General features: G+C 40.7%; 1 long non-coding RNA gene across 1 annotated transcript in view; it reads right to left on the bottom strand.

The window, feature by feature from the left end:
- Positions 1-935: 935 nt before the first annotated feature.
- Positions 936-9,287, bottom strand: part of LOC119703747 — a 66,140-nt gene continuing 57,788 nt past the window's right edge. The window contains exons 3-4 of the long non-coding RNA XR_005257751.1: positions 2,858-3,026; positions 936-1,042 (exon numbers count right to left, since the gene is read on the bottom strand). This is a non-coding gene — a long non-coding RNA (uncharacterized LOC119703747). The remainder of the gene's footprint in view (positions 1,043-2,857; positions 3,027-9,287) is intronic.

Raw genomic sequence — 9,287 nt, 5'->3', positions numbered from 1 at the left:
CTCCCCACCCTCATGTCCTCGAGGCCACAGACATCAGCCTTGTTTGCCAGTGCCACATTTTCACCTTCATCTCTCCCAGTTCTCCCTCTGGGCACAAGCCAGGGTAGAAAGCAAACCAGAGGAACATCATCACTGTTGTCTCCCTTTTCAACTGAGTTTCTAATGGGGAACCATGATTGCAAAATGTTTCCGTCTTAAACTCAGCTGACCCTTTCTAGCCAGGTCTGGAGCTCACAGTATCACTACCAGGAGCCTTCCGTGAGAAGGTGAAAGAGGGCAGATGGCTTCTCTCTAGGTTTTGCCTTTCCTTTTGGCTCCTGTTCATCCTCATCTGTCTTACAGCATAAGGGAATGCAGAGGCCTTCAAGCAGGCTACCTAGAAAATTCACTGTTGTGCTCTGCAAACTGGGGGAAAGGATTCCTGATCCATCAACATGCTGCTGCCAGGCTGAGGGCAATATAACACCATGGAGATCAGCTGGGATGAAGCTGGAATAGAGCTCCAGTGGGTCAACCCAGAAAATACGTAGTCACATCATTATATTTATACCTGAGGCCCTTGTGCCTCCAAAGTGCTCCTTGCTGTGCAAAGCAGCAGCATGGCACTTGGAAGTAGGAATAAAACCACCTCTTGGCATAGCCTGCCCTGCCTGGAACAAAGGCATCCAGCAATCAGTGTGTGCAAACAGCCTGGTTTTCCTCTTCAGAGCTGCAGGCTTTAACCTGTCACTGCTGACTGTCTTTATTCAACAAGAATAATGTCAAATGCTTTTCTGGCAGAAAAAAAATGCAGACTTTGACCACACATTAACCCCATTAGTATGGTGTTAACTTTTGACTTTAATTCTGGCACAGTGTTAAGGATACTTAAAAGCAGAACAAAATGAAAGGAAATGTTAAACACATTCCTCTTTCTCTTGAAAACGGGAACGATAATTTAAGGGTAATGTCACGAGATGCTTGAATGATGCTTGAATGCGTTTCTCTTCTCTCTATCTTGCATGCAGTGTTACCAGAGGTAACCTGGACAACTTGCAAACAACTGAGCGAAAAAAAGAAACATGTAGCATGGCTTTTAAAAGTTTACCTTGTGAAGTAATTTCAAATGTGTGTCTTAGGAGGAATACAACTGTTATTACAGTAATACATTCTCTAATTGATAAAAATATAACAGCAAAAAAAAATATAACTAAAAATATCATTAATTATTAAATTTCCTATATTATAGTTTATGCCAGCACTTTACATACAGAGAAATCATTCTTAAGAAACATTTTTTAGGGGAGTAAAACTCCTAAAGAGGTATGATTTTGGTCTGTGAAAGGCTGCATATGCTGCATCCAGAGGTTTAACATTTGGCATGATGTTATTTGTAGCTTCACTTGCAAAAATTGTCTGAGAAAATTAGGAGCCATAAATTACTAATCACATAAAATATCCAATAGCCAAATGATGGTTGCTTCCAGCAGTGAGATTACTATAACAAAAGCCAATACTGATTTCCCAAGATTACAAGATGGATAAACATGAGGCACACAAAGAGGGATGTGCTCAGCACTCTTCTAAGGTAAACCTGAATTTTATTTTTCAATGGTTGCATATATTTACTGAAGGAGAAATGTGGAGTCAGCGGCAATTGCATGGAGAAACCACTATATCCTATGGCTAGTAAACTCCAAATGTGCCGCAGGGGACTGATTGGAAGTTACCTACAGCTCTCTCATTGTCACAGCACTTTGCATCTCTGGTGACTTTTGTCATGGTAAGCAGGTTGCAGAGGAGTGAGTACAGGATGAATGAATCCAAGTACAAATCGTATTGTTCAAGAGACCCACACTTCATCTACTCCATCAAAGCACAGGAACAAACACTCTTAACTCTTCTGTAGCTCTCATTATTTGTTTTTCCTGCACTGGTGATACCTGGCTTTGTCAGGATTGCTCCACTGTGTCTATTTGTAAGTACTATAAAAATGAAAAAGAGGATCCACACAGAGGATTTTCTCATTTCTCTTAATAATTGAATGGGCAGAGGGTGAGCTTGAATTGTTCAAACAATGTACAAATGATCAACACAGTGGAGGGACAGACAGTCCAGGTCCCTACACTTGGCTGAGGTGTGAGAATGTTCCCATGGACTGGTGACACTTGTCCCACCTCCTAGTCCATGCTGGGAGCTGTGCAGGTGCAGAGGGTACTGAGACACTGACAGCTTGTCCCTTTGCTCGTCCTTTTGCCTCTCAGCTGCTTCCAGAGAAAGCAGAGGAAGTGCAAATGGTTACCACAGACACACTGAGACCAAAGGCTTTTAGGTCAGTAGGCCTTCCTCCATGGTAAATAAGAAGATCTAGCCACTTTGGGGTTTTTTACTGTGTGAAGAGAAGCATTTATTTGAGCTTTGTATGCATTAGGAGTAGATTATGTTCCTTGGATGTTCAAATTAATGTAGGGTTTGGTTTTTTTGCTGTCAGACAACATAAAATGCATTGCTTGGGATTCTTCTGAAGTTTCACATCACATTTTTTGTAAATTACTTTAAATAAGAGGGATGAGAAATGTGGTATAATGCAGCACAAGAATTTTAGCTGAGATAACGCAGAAATAATGGATGTTCTTTTATAGTCCCAAAATTTGTTAGCGTAGTATAATTTATACTGTAGTAAATGAAATATTAGGCTATATTCAGATTATAGTTGTATTAGACATTGTAAAGATATACCATAACTGATTGTGTCTCAGAGCTATGATCTAAGAGCTGTAGCAGGACAAAAAAGCAGCAGAAGGGAGAAAAGAGTGACAAAAACATCTCAACAACTCAAGTGTGATTCATAGCCAAGCATTAAAAGCAAGTATCTCACCACTTCTGATGTTGTGCTCTCTTCATGGGCAGCAGAACAAGTGAGATGACGAGCAAGGTGTCACCCTGTTTCTGCCCAGAACTGCACCAGGCACTACCAGCCTGAGGAAGTCTGTGCCCTTCTCTCCACTCAGCTGCACAGATGCCTGAAAGCTGAGGGTGCTTGGTACCTGCCAAACAGCAAATTTCAGTGTAGGGTTGTTTGTTTTTCTTTCCTGTCAATGACTGCTGCTGCAGTCACTTTCAAAGACTGAACATCAAAAATTTTCACTTAGTATTCCAAACATTACAAAAGAAATGTAGATGCAGAACTCAATGTGTATGTTTTTGGGTTTTTTTTTGTTTTGCTTTGGTTTTGTTGTTGTTGTTGTTGTTGCTTTAGAGATGCAGCTAGGACAGTGTGGTGGGCTGTCCCCAGCTGGACACCAGGTGCCAGTGTCTAAAGTCACTCTGTCGCTCACCTTGTCCGCTGGACAGGGGAGAGGAAAATATAATGAAAGGCTCGTGGGTCTGCTGGGGGTCTGCAGAGTAGAACCTCTCACATGTCCTCACTCCTCTCTTCTCTGGTGGCAACTGAGTGCCAGATGACCGTGGTAGTTGGATATGGTAAAACCAGTAAACCTGGTATAAGTTGCAGCTACCTTTCCTGCAGCTATGGGTTTTCTGCTTATTTTTCCTGTCTTTCCTGTTACTTCCTTACGTTTAGAGGAAGAACAAGTAAATGTTATTTGGGATTCATGTGTCAAATAAAAGCACTGCAGTTAAAGCCTCTAGACAAATATGATTTCTTGAAGTAAGCTTCCACAGAGAGCCAGACAGTTTGCAGATATCTTCCATATGATTGTTTCACCCCAATATTTTTTTTTCCCAATAAGGTTACTATTTTATTTCATTTTAGCTCCCATAAATTCTTCTAACATACACCGTAAAAAGGTACAAGAGGTATCCAATTTCATACTAAGAAGTCAGGGAAGTCATTGCAGGTCCATTGAGTTAGCTCCCAAGCACTGATTTTGTAATCATACTTGGAAGCATATCTTCCTTCTCTTCATTAGTGTGAGTAATCAGTAATTAATAAGAATAAGCAGCCTCAAAGAAGGCAGTGCAGAGGCTTTCAGGCCTGAATCTCCCTCAGTGCAAACAGAAATACTGATTAATGCAGTGTCCCTTCTGAGTCTCCTCGGCCCTCTTCCCACAAGCATTTCTCTGAGTCCACATCTTCACTGGCTGCTCAGAGCCACCTCCATTCTGCCACCAAAACTCACTCATTACATCAATCCCCTGGCACCAAGGGTGTCACAGTCTGCTGTTGGTAGCCCCGTGTGCTCTGCCAGAACTTGTCCCGGCCCCAGGACCTCTGAAGGAGCCCCAGGCAGTGGCAGGGTGATATCAGCATGCTTATGTCTTCACGATGAGGATGCTGCTCAATCTTCACCTCAATGTGCTCTTAATCACAACACATAGGTCAGTTCTCCTCCAGAATATCAATGTAAGAATATAAACTCTAAATAAATGCAATAAGTGGAAAACAGCATTTCTTTTCTGCCGGATTTTTGACCCTTTCCTGCTCTCTTATGATTTCTTGCCATCTTCTCATAGATGCCCTTTTAGTGTTGGTAAAAATGTTGGCCCTTAAAACTAACTTAGGGGAGTTAGCTCCTTGTTTGTGGATTAGTTTCCAGAGAGCAAAAGGTGATGAGAAATCAACCTACCAAAATGAAAAAGAGGCTGGCAGCCACCAAAGTCTAAGAAGCCATTTTAGAGAGCTGAAGCAGAAATAAGAGATTGGTTTCCTAAAAGAGAGCAGATTCCAGAGTCTGGCAGAGAGGCATATGTAAGAGGGAGAGAAGAAAGGAAAGAACCTAGAAATTTTGTGCCTCAGCCTAAAGAACTATCCAGAAACTGAGGAAATCAAGGCATGGGGATACATAGAGGACCAGCACTATTTTTTCTAGATTTATTGTCTGCCATGGTAGTAGAAGAAAGCACCATTAGTCCACAATCTCTTTTGAAAGGCCTTTGTGTTATAAGCTATAAGAGCTACCTAGCCATGGCCTAGGTAGGGCTAAAGCCAACTCAAATTGCTCATGTGGGTGAGGTTTGGAAAGAGGAATTCCAAGGTTTGGAACTACTTCACAAGGCTTTGCTCCCATAGGGTGCCTGTACCAGGAAGCTGCATACTGAGGAAGGCAAGGAAAGAGTGGACTGGACTTCACCCAAATCAAAGACAGCTTTGGAGTGCATCAGTCCAGCACCTGTAACTAAACCACTGACAGCTGGCCTCTCCTTATTTCTTGCAGCCCTTCCTTAACTGGCCTTGTCCAGCTTAAGAAATGAGTTGCTTATTCACCTTTTTCCTGGGTGGATCTCACGTGTCTGCATTCACAGGCTGGTCGTGGATGATCCTGTCATTGAGCTGCTTTGCCCCACTCCTGCTCATAGGAGCCCAGAGTGAAATTCAGTGGAAGTTCAGGGAAGTTGAGATGCACTCAGATCCACTCTGCTGGCCCCAATGCAGGCAGAAAATAGGCAGCAAAAAACAGCCCAGGACCTAGAGGTCAGTCAGTAGAGTACAAATGGTACTCAAAACCTGAAACTTGCTATGGGCTCAATTACATCTTGAATGAGCATCTAATCAGCAACCATTAAAACCTTTGAGCCCGTTGAAAGACATGCTAAAAAAACATTTGTCCCACATTGTTTTTCCCAGATCTCTCTCAGAGAGTTGCTTTCCAAGAATGTCCAACCACAAAAGCCTCTTTTCCTGCTGATATTTTGTAGACAAGCATTTCTGACTTTAGAACTGATGTCAGACCCCCTCAGATGTGTCTGTGTATAGGATCAAAAGCCAAACTCTTTAACCTCAAGAATAGTATTGCACGAGTTGAGAGTTGTCCTTCTGACTTCTGCTTCATTACCAGTAAGCCAAGTTGATCTAGCTGATGAAAACTGGCAGCTCCTTCACTCAGAATCTTTAGGATTATAGTTATGTACCACTTAAAGTTTCTTCTGACAGATTTGTCTCCATATGGTCATGCTTCATGCCAACATGAGATACTTTGTTAAGAACTTGTAAGTATTGCAGCCAATATATGCCTAAATCCAGACACACTCTTTCTATAATAGTTGTCTATTTAGTATCCACTGATGTACTCCATGTTTATATCAAAGCTCTCTCTTGCCATCGATGTTACCTTGATAATTAGATTATTAATATGCTATGACCATTGTGATTTTCTTTAGTATAATTTCTCTCTTGCCTCTATAAATTGTCTGTTGTCAGATGCTTGCCATAAACTGTTTGCATCACTGATTAAAGTCTGGCCTGCTTTTTTTGGCATATAAACCTGGGAGAATCCTTTTTCATACTCATAGAAATAGAAACCTTAGTTGCATCAGCACCAGTTCTGGGGTTTGGTTATAAAGCTGTGGCTGAAACCAATTGGCGTGGTTAATATGGTGTCTGTTGGAATATCAAGGGAAGAAGGTCAAGTTCTAAGTAACATTGATATCAATTATGAAAACGAAATATTTTCTTATTTGGAGTAACAAGCATTTTTTCTCACAATTCTTGCACATTGTGTTTCAAAATGAAATATCCTTATTACATTGCATTTGGCCAATAGTGACTGAGACATCCTGATCTTTTTTATTCAATGGCCATCATTTTATTGTCACTCTGACAATATTTATTTTTTACTGCTGGAATATAGCCATGCTCAAAATTTAATGCACAAATTTGTTGCTGCCTTTAATTCTTAAAAACTTTGGTGTCTTAGTATTTTGCAAGGTACACAACAAACCTGATTATCAATTACATTAAGATTTTTTTTAGCCACTCTTCTATCTAAAAGGATCTTAAACATTATGGAAAGAGTCTCTTGAGAATAACTCCTGTATGAAAAGCCCTGTAACCAGCACAGGAGCTCTAACTCTCTGGCCCTGCCTGTCAGGAGGGAAATAGGAAGACCGGAATTTGTTGTGCTATACAAGTTCTTTGCTTTGCATGACTGTTAGTAGGTCATGGGAATCAGAGCCTCGGGTGCCTCAAATTCATGGCACAAGCATATCTAGCTGAGTGTGGAAAGTACAGATGTTTCACATTGAGAAAATGCACATGTTGCTGTTTGGTCCCAAGTTAGCTACTGCAGACTTTCATTATTACTACTGTTATTATTATTATTATTTTTATTATAGGATTTTTTTAAAGAACTGTCATTTGTGAGGTAATTTTCATACTCCTGACACTATCAGCACAAAAGTACCTGGTTTGGGTATTCTGAAAATAAGAAAAGGCCTTAATTTCCTTCTCACACTGGCTTGGTGGGTGCAATGCATCCCAGCAATTCAGAATGCATTCAGTACATCATTATTCTCTATTAATCACCTGTAGTCCTTAGTCTCTAATGAGACATTAAAACTTATGCTTTATGGTATGCCCAGGCTAGCTTCTGCAACTGCAAATGTTTTAAGGATCTGAATATGATCTACATTCATCATCTCTTGATTTCAAGCTCTTTAATTTGGAAGCACTTTTGCCAGGCTTTACAATTTGTATGGCTATAATGCATTTTGTCAGCAAGCTTGATTTAGAAGATCTTCACTCTAACAAAAAATCTACAAAAGTAACAAATTTAAGATGTTGTTTTTTTTCTTGGCTACTCCATCCTATTCTCTTTGGTCCTATTTGGATTATTTTCTAGCTGAGAATAGTGCTGTCAAGCATCCAAACACCATGATCGTAGGTCCATGCAAATCTTTTAAATGAAAATAACCAATACTTGTGGTCAGTAGTGGAAAGTATGGAATAAAGTTGATATGCTTTGGCCAATGATCACAGGAAAATTTCTAATGAAGTATTATACAGTTTCTAAGACTGGTGGAAAACAGGGCTAGGGGGTTAGAATTTGAGTGGGTTTTTTTGGTTTAAAATGCTGCCTTAAAGGGTAGCTATGTAGCTGTCAAGACAGAGCTTACGGTCTGTGGGCAGACAAGTCAGTATGGCTGAGATTGGAGCCTGTTGGTCCATAGCACTGACATGTCTGAAAGCAATAGTATTCTATCTGCCAGCAGAGTAATTAATAATAAGCAAACAAAAAATCAAAGCCTATTTCTCTTAATCTGACCCCCCCCCCCCACCCAGTCTTGCAGAACTAGACTTGAAGACCACAAGGTGAGAGAATCACTATTTCTGTTTTGATCTGTGAGCTCTGTGGTGCAGGGGATCCTGTGTTCAGAAGAGAGATCAGCAATTTAAAACAGATTTTTTCAAATAGTTCCTGAATTCATATTGACTAGAGATCACTCATGATTACACAGCCAACCTTTACTGTGTCATTTTCCAACCTTTTAGTACTTTATTTTGCAGCTTCAATTTTAATTACAGTTGCTGCAGTTTAACCCCAGCCAGCATCCAGGTCCTAAACAGCTGCTCACTCATTCCCTCACGAGTGGGAGCAAAAGCCCGAAAACTTGTAGATTGAGACAATAGCAGTTTAATAGGGAAAACTAAAGGCACACATGTAAGCAAAGCAACAGTTACTTGGGAAGACAAAACACTAACACTCTAAACATCCCTCCTTCTCCCTTTTCTCCCCCACTTATATGTGGTCTGGAATATCCCTTTAGCCAATTTGAGCTACCTGTCCCAGCCTTGTCTCCTCCCAACTTCCCATTTAGCCATAGTCTCCTCTCCAGTGTGGCAGCACAAAAAGCAGAAAAGGTTTTGGCTCTATGTAAGCCCTGCTCAGCAACAACAGAAACATCTCTATGTTATTGACCCATGTCCAGCACAAATCCGAAACACAGCCCCACACCAGCCATGGTGAAGAAAATTAACTCTACTCCAGACAAAACCAGCATAACAGTGAAATTACATCATTTGGATGTCTTATTTCTTAGGAATATTTTAAGTAAGGTTAAAATTATAATTTGTATATATGATGTACATGTTCAGTAGAGGGAAATGTGTTAACTTCTTTAACTTGTAGCTCAACTGTAGCAGAAGAGAGTTTTAGAGAAAAAAAGACGCTTCTAATGCTTCTTTTTGCTGGATATTGAAGCCTTACAATAAGCAGGGAAGCTGTGAGAGATTTGTAATGAAAAAAATCTGAAGAATCTTTTGCCATAGAGTGTATTAACTAATCTGACTACCAGGGAGGACAGAATTTCTCTGTACTAGTCCTGTGAAAGTTACCTGCATCACTAGAATAAAGAATAGCAGCCTAGTACACATATTACAGTAATGAAAAATTAGTGACAGCTTTGAAAAGTCAGGGTGCAAGTTCTGCTGGGAGGAGAAGCCCCTGGAAGCTCTTGCAGCAGCCTTTACCAGCCATGATTCAGGTATCAGAGCTTTCACTGGCTGGATCACCAGGCAAGGCAGATCTAAGCCAGCTCAGAAATGAGCACAAGGAGGCATAGCCAAATTA

This window comes from Motacilla alba, chromosome 1 (genome assembly GCF_015832195.1).
Source record: "Motacilla alba alba isolate MOTALB_02 chromosome 1, Motacilla_alba_V1.0_pri, whole genome shotgun sequence".
Classification (NCBI taxonomy): Eukaryota; Metazoa; Chordata; class Aves; order Passeriformes; family Motacillidae; genus Motacilla; species Motacilla alba.
This window is presented reverse-complemented; position numbering and strand designations above follow the sequence as displayed.